The following is a 7,954-nucleotide window of genomic DNA, read 5'->3' on the forward strand; positions in this document are numbered from 1 at the left end:
TTTTGCAGGTGCACGGTAAGAGATTCTCCATGACCCATCTTAGCGGAAATCATGTTGGTGAAAATCTCATAACGCTCTTGTCTCGCGTTTTGGTGGTACCTCTCCAATAAGTCTTGGTGCTTCTCGTACGGGTACATGTCCTCGTAGGACTTTTGGAATTCGGAGTTCATGGTAGAAATCATGATGCAATGTACCTTCGTTGCATCTCGTTCATGAGTCTCAAAAGCGATGATTTCGGCCGGAGTAGCGACTTCGAGGTTGATTTTCTCGAGCTTCTCATCGAGGACATACTCCTTATCCTCATAGCGAGCAATGGTGCGAATGTATCTTATCCATTCGCTAAAGTTCGTTCCATCGAAGGTGACCTTTTGGCAAAGGCTCATCATCGTGAAAGAACTAGCAGCAGCGTTGTTTGCGTTCGACATCTACAAAAGAAAAAGGACAAAGATAGATTAGAATAAGAATCCCTAATTATCACCCAATAAGAAAATTAGGGTTAGGATCCAACAATAACATTTACATACTAGAAAAGGGATGTCGTAATCTAACATGCAAATAAATTGAAGGTAAGGGAATGACGATTCACTAATTCTCCATCAAAACTTAACTATTAGTCCTAAGTGTATTGAGAATTCCTAGGTTCGAGTGAGATTCATTGAAACTATTCAATGGCATGTTTAAAACTCGATATGCCCCTATTGTTTGTGACTGGGATACCGAGGATCACAAAGCGGGTGTGAATTACCATGCAAATTTACATGGTGCCTTCATTGTAACGATCACCTATTCGATGTGCCGGTAAACCACACACGCTCCATCGAACTATGATAAACAATGAATCACCCTTTGCCACCTTTGCTTAGAACCAATTAGTGTGCCGGTAAACCACACACGCTCCACTAACTTCTTAGCAAGGGTGCAAAGTGTAATTTCATGGGATTGCATCAATTCACTTTTCCTTAAGTAACTAAGATTGGGAAATTTTAAAAAAAAAGTGTAGTTACTTTGTATTTCTTATTATACTTTTAATGAGAGGATGAGGTTGCCCTATCCTACCCGTTCGGCTAACGACCCTCCACCAATCAAGCAAGCGGTAGGTGTGAGTGTACACCCATTAAGCGCCATTTTATAGGCCGCAACCTTATACCCACCTTATAGATCGGCTTTGTGAATGAGGCCTACTAACGGTAAGACTAGCATTTAGTTATACATATATATATTATTCTAGTAATATCATATTAGTATAGGGTTGTATTTTAAACCTTTTAAAATCTAGGGTTTGAAATTTAAGTTGTCTAAATTAAAACTTTTAATCACAAATATAAATTTCAAAACTTGAAGGCAAGTTCTATTGTCCACCATGGGACTCGTCGAGTTCATGACTCAGAAACCAAAAATCGAATTTTGCAGGTTTGTTTCAGTTAATCAAGCAACAATTTAAAGAAAACCAAGCTAGGCTCTGATACCACTGATGGGTTTTAGCCATAAGAACTTTCCTATGTGCGCATGCAAAACCCTAATGCTTGGATCTAGGCTTTCTAATTAAACATGCTTTGAATCCAAGACTTCTAATGGCTAATTAGGTTAAATAACAACATTGAAACAGATCTAGAACCATACCTTTGAATTCCTTGTTGATCTTGTTGTCTTGGAGCTTCTAGAGTCACAATTGGCACTCCTCTAATGGCTTACAAACACCAATAGCAAGGAAGATGATTTAGGAGAGAGGAGAGGGGAGAAAATCGGTCAGGGTTCTCTTACTTTAAGTGAGGTGCCGATTTCCCTTGCCCATGGGATCTATTTATACTTGCAGACTCCTTAAGGGTTACAACCTAAACCCTAATTGGATAATCTTCTCTTAAGGCTATCCAAATCCTTTCCTTAGATAACTCATTGGACGATTTTTAAGCTATCCTAGCTTCTAGAATCCGTCCACTATATATCTATAAGGATTTATAGTCTAAAGCTTAACTATCAAACAATTGACAGTTTATACCCCTTTATTTAATTAACCTCTTTAAGTCACCAAATTAATTCCAATTAATTCTATGACTTATATTAATCAAATAACAATATATTATTCTTTATATTATTCCCATAATATATTAATAATATTTACTCTCTCTTAACAAATCATCCTATCAAGTTGCTATGGTGAAGGCAACCCAAAAGGACCATGCACAACCGGGTCAAATACTTGCCTAATATAGTTGCAGCCTTAGACACTATTCCAACAGGCTTTGCATATGAGTTCTTAGAGTTCTCAATTTGTTACACAACAACTTGGAAGCAATGGCAGGCTCTTGAGCTATCAGGTGGCAAGTAATTAAGATTGAGTTCAGTCCATATGAGTTTGGATTTGTCATTATCCTTGTCTTGTGACTATGGTTTTGACAATTCACATAGATAAGAACACATACACCATTAAATCTAAGTGTCATAAGGTTTCTCTCCGATTCATGAAAATGATGGCGAGGAAACACTTTCACTAAGTAGATTTTAGCTAGATAGCAATTGTGATATTTGCATTCTCAAAGTCGTTAGTGGAGCGTGTGTGGTTTACCGACACACTAACCTGGACTTGTGAGAAGTGGCAAAAAGGTCTAACCATTATGATTACGACATCCCTCTTCATAATTGTTTAGATACACAAGTGTGCTATCTAAGGGAAGGTGTATGAATTTGATAAAGTCTTATCAAAACAATCTAGTATCAGAAATCTAAACGTTGGTAAGAAAGTCAGCTGATTTCTGAGTACATGTCAAAGCTAGTGGGAGCATAAGTGTTATGCTAATAATCATCATGTTAGTGGGAGCATGATAATTATGATAAGTATTGCAAGTTAGCAATGTTAATTATAGAAAACAAAAGTTTCAATTGGGAAAGAGTTGTTTTGCTATAATTAAGGGAGAGGAAATTATACTTCATCTCAAATCTATAAGCTTAGATCGTGAGGTTTTAACCATTTAGTCAAGGATATATATGAATTTCATGTTGGAATGGCTCAACATAAGGAAATTCTATATATGGGTCCATTGTTTGCGTTCTAAAATTCGATTATGATTACGGCATCCCTTTTCATAATCTGAATTATGAGATCTTGGCAAATTGAAATGGAAATATTATAGCAAAAGACTGGTTTAGTCTTTATGTGAGACATCATGAATCGTGTCCCATATTCTTCGGATATAGGATCGATTACATGTGCTATATTCATCCATTCTAAAAATTTTCCAAATGCCCGGGGCATTAAGAAGGGAAAAGGTTTAGAACTGGATATGACTAAATGGATTAAACAACTGTCGAGGACAATCTAAGGTGTACCAAAGATTGGTTGCTCAAGGATAGTTGAAAGTATAGTGATAATTCTGGAAGGACCATATTGACATAATCTGTAAGGAGGCAACTCTTGTTCAGAAGTGATAGTCAAAATGGAATCTGGAAATGTTTCAAAGTTAGAATTTTCAATCTGTGTAAGATTAAGGAAACTTAATGCAAGAAGGATGTTTCCAAGGAGTTGATCTCCTTTGGAATACTCTGTAATGATTGTTGTCAAGTCTTTCTGACTTTGTGCATAATCATTACAAGAGGATCAATGCATATAAGTTTAGAATCTAACAGATTTCAGTAAATGACATGAATTTGGAATTCTTGTATTTGCAGTAAGGATTTGGGAGTGTGAAAAGAGAATCATTGAAGTTATAAATTCATAGGCAAACATAGTATGCATAGTTGGTGTATAGCATGACTAGTGTTTATAAAACATAGTGTATATGCTTGGAGCATGGGAAAACTATTGTTTTAAATTCAAGAATAAAGTTGATAGCTGAAACAACATACAATGAATAATGTGTAATCATATGGTGATAAATAAAAGGTGTTTTATTTATGTTCAAAGAGTTGATACCATATTGGATTCAATTATTATTGTGTTTCACTTTGCATGTTTTGACTTCCCGAATAAACTAGGTTATTCTTCCGGAATGACTAAGTTATTCAAATCATCCACAGTCGGTCATATGTTGGAAGTAGATATGAATTAAGACTGTCATGGGTTGGCTTGTAGAGGTCTAAGGTGTTGGACAAAGGGCTACAACACTCATGAGTGCTCACAAGTTCTCAGTATTGGATTCAACCCGCGCTCATTGGAATCACTTCATGGATTTTATCACGAGTGATCATGAGACGATAATATCTTATATTCTTCAAACCTAGAGATATGAGTTGTTACTATGAGTTGATAGTACATTGATTGCACGAAAACGCATTGGTAACTCGATGTTATAAAACGTGCCTTTGTGTATGATTCAACAAGTAGTAGAACAAGTCATATGAGTCGAAGTTTATCCATTCCTTTTACCTTCGGGATAAAAGCGATATTTGTGGGCCCCTCGATGATTTGATGATGACAAATGGAAGTGCTCGGCCAGGCCAGGGCTGATTTGATTTGTTCAATTAGTCAGTCGTCATAAATCGAAAATCGGGAAACAACAAATGGACAGAGAGAATGATTATAATCCATGTCTCAGTCCATATGATATCTAGAATGGAGGAATATATGATCCCTTATCTAATGGACAAGTCATTGAGAAAGGTCAGAGTTCATCTACAAGGTCAGAGTTCGACAGAAGCTTTTGAGAGCTACGATTGCCAGTCGGTTCCTGAAGTCATACGCAATAATAGTTTTAGACTTATCCAAGTGGGAGACTGTTGGATTAATTTCTAAGTCCATAACTATAATTGGTAAGACTTGACCCGACCCGGCATGGTCCATTTGGGTTTCATGGCATCATGCACTTGGATAGACTATAATGAGAGAAATAAGACACTTATGGTTATTAATATATTATAAGTTCTAGTATATTAATAATAAGAATAATAAGATTATTTAATTAGTATTGATCAAGAATTAATTTAGGATTAATTAAGTGATCAAAAGAAGACTAATTAAATATATGGGTTGATTGTGTAAATCATCCATACTTGTATAGTGGGCTAATGCTCCATGGATAATCAAGTTGGGCTAAAACCCATAGGATGGTCCATGGATGCTCCATGGTGTATGTGAACCCATGGATCCAAGGAAATGGAAAGTCATGACAATTAGGGTTTACCTTAATTGTAACACTATATAAAGATCTTATTCTTGACAAAATCGGCCACTAGTGTGTGTAATAGAAGGGCTAGCCGATTTTCATGAAGTGTAGAATTCTCTCAAGTTATTCCAAGTGTATTTGGTGTTGTGTGAACCATTTGAGGTGTCACACTTGGGGCACTAGGCACTCAAGCTTCATGAAGACATTCTACATCAAAGAGGTATGTATTCTATCTTGTTACTCTCATTGTTTTGTATGCTAGATTAGGATAATACCTTGGAAGTTCTTATTTGCATGTATAATAGAGAAAACATAGATCCAAGGTATTTAGGGTTGCATGTACACTTAGGAGTGTTAGAATGCTCAAAACCCAACAGTTACTATCTTGTGCCAATTGTTTACTATTGTTTCATTTTACATGTTTTGACTTCCAGAATAATATGATTATTCAAACCATTCACAGTCGATCATACTTCGGAAGTAGGTATTGAGGCAAGACTGTCATGAATTGGATTATAGATTGTCTAAGAGTTTAGACATAGCAAAAGTTTGTTGCAACGTTCATGAGTGCTCCTAAAATAAGATTTGAGTATTGGATTAAACACGCGCTCACATGAATCACTTCATGAATTTATCACAAGTGATTGTGAGACGATAATATCGTATAGTCTATAAATCGAGATATATGAGTTGTTGTTTATGAGTTGGTTGTGCATTGATAATGCGTAAATGCATCAGTAACTTGATGTTATAAAATGTATTGTTGTGTACGATTTAATGCATATAAGTCAAAGTTTATTTGTTCCTTTTATCATAAGAGGATTAAAAGTTATATCTTGGTCCCCTCGATGATTTTGTGTTGACTTATGTGTCGGGCCCGGTCAGGACTATATTGATGTGTTCAATTAAGTTCTATGTCAAATGAACCAGAAATCGGGAAACAAACTGCTGGACAATAAGTATGACTATGTTCCATGTATTTGTCCGGATGATATCTTGAGAACGGAGGACTACATGATCCCTTATCTATAGGACGTGTCAGATTTCAACAACGGATTTTGAGAGCTACGATTGCTAATCGGAATATCGGATTTTGAATTCGTACTTGCATTTATAGTTATTAGACTTATCCAAGTGGGAGACTGTTGGATTAGGTGTCTAAGCCCATAACTAAATTTGGTATGTACTTGACCCGATAGTAGCATGGTCCTTTTGGGTTGTCTTCACCGGAGCAACTTGACTGGATGAATTATGGAGAAAGAGGTTAATTATGATTTATTAATATATTACAGGAATAATATATTAAAGGAGAAATTATATTATTTAATTAATATTGGTCAATAACTAATTTAGAATTAATGTTGTGGTTAAAAGAAATTAATTAAATTAAGGGGACCGGTACTGTAGTTATAAGATAGTTACAAAGTTGGGCTTAGGATCCATAAGGAAGCGATGGACCAAATTTATGTGGAACTCCACATTGAATTCGTCCAACGAGCCTTCTGGAAGGATCCTATGGGCTGCTTAAGGACTAAGCAAGTAGATTAGGGTTTTGAATGAAACCCTAACCGCTTAGCTATATAAGGAACCCTATGGCATCCCAAAATCGGCCACTAGAAACCCTAGAAGGATCTCCAGCCGATTTTGTGCCTCTCCCTCTCTCTCTCATTCTTCCAACTTGCTCTTGGTGTTTGTGATCTATTAGATGCATCGCATTTGACGTGCTAAGTTCTCAAATGTTGAAGATCAAGCAAGCTACAATTGAAAGGTAAGAGTCTAACTATGTTTTAGATATAAATTTCGATTTATGCATGCTAGTTTAGGGTTATAGCTTTGGATGATTATTATTGCATGTACATTTAGAGAAAACCTATATCCATAGCTTTAGGGTTGCATGTGCACCATATGATTGATGTAATGCTCAAAACCCATCAGAAACTGTTACTCCTGAGCAACTGGCTGAGTATATGGCTCTTGAGAAGGACACGAGAAAGGTTTTGTGCATCATGCTAGTCACTATGACTTCTGAGTTTCAGAAGTCCTACGAGGACTTCTAGATTTTCAGGACGCAGAGAGATTTGATGGAAAAGGTACCATCAGATTAATCGACAAGAAAGGTATGGAATCATTGTCTCCATGATAACAACAAAAACGAAGGATGGAGAGTCCATCACGACCCACTTGCAAAAAAGGCAAAGATATGTGGACCACTTGCTAAAGTTGAATGTCAATTTTGACGAAGAGTTGGCTATTGACATTATCCTACACCTTTACCTTATTGTTATAATCAGTTTCGAATGACTTATCATATGAATAAGGGGGAAGTCACTCTAAGCAAGATTCATGGCCTTCTGAGAGTTACTGAAAGTAGTTTAAAAGGCAAGTCTGTTGTACACACTCCTATTATTGTTGCCTTGGTGTTGGCAATTGGACATGGTAAAGGGAATAAAAGGAAAGCTCCTTCAAATAATCACAAGGGAAAGTCTCGTGATGGATCCTCTTCCAGTGGGTCCAAATTTGGTCCTGCTACTCCCTCATCCAATCCAAAGGAAGAAAAGTGCTTCCATTGTCATGAAAAAGGGCATTGGAAACGAAGCTGCCCTTAATACTTGCAGGACATCAAGGATGGGAAGATAAAGCCCACCTTCGCAGGTATTTACACTATTCAATCTAACAACTCATCACATGCTAGTTCTTGGGTCCTTGATATGGGATGTGGTTTTTGTTGGGTTTTATGTATATAACACTCCTATGGTGCACATACAACCTCAATGCTTTGGATCTAAGTTTTCTCTAGTTATACATGCAACAAAAAATTATCAAAAGCATGAAACCTACAACTAGCATACAATTTGATA

Source organism: Lactuca serriola, chromosome 3, assembly GCF_051521515.1.
Source record: "Lactuca serriola cultivar US96UC23 chromosome 3, Lser_US96UC23_V15, whole genome shotgun sequence".
Classification (NCBI taxonomy): Eukaryota; Viridiplantae; Streptophyta; class Magnoliopsida; order Asterales; family Asteraceae; genus Lactuca; species Lactuca serriola.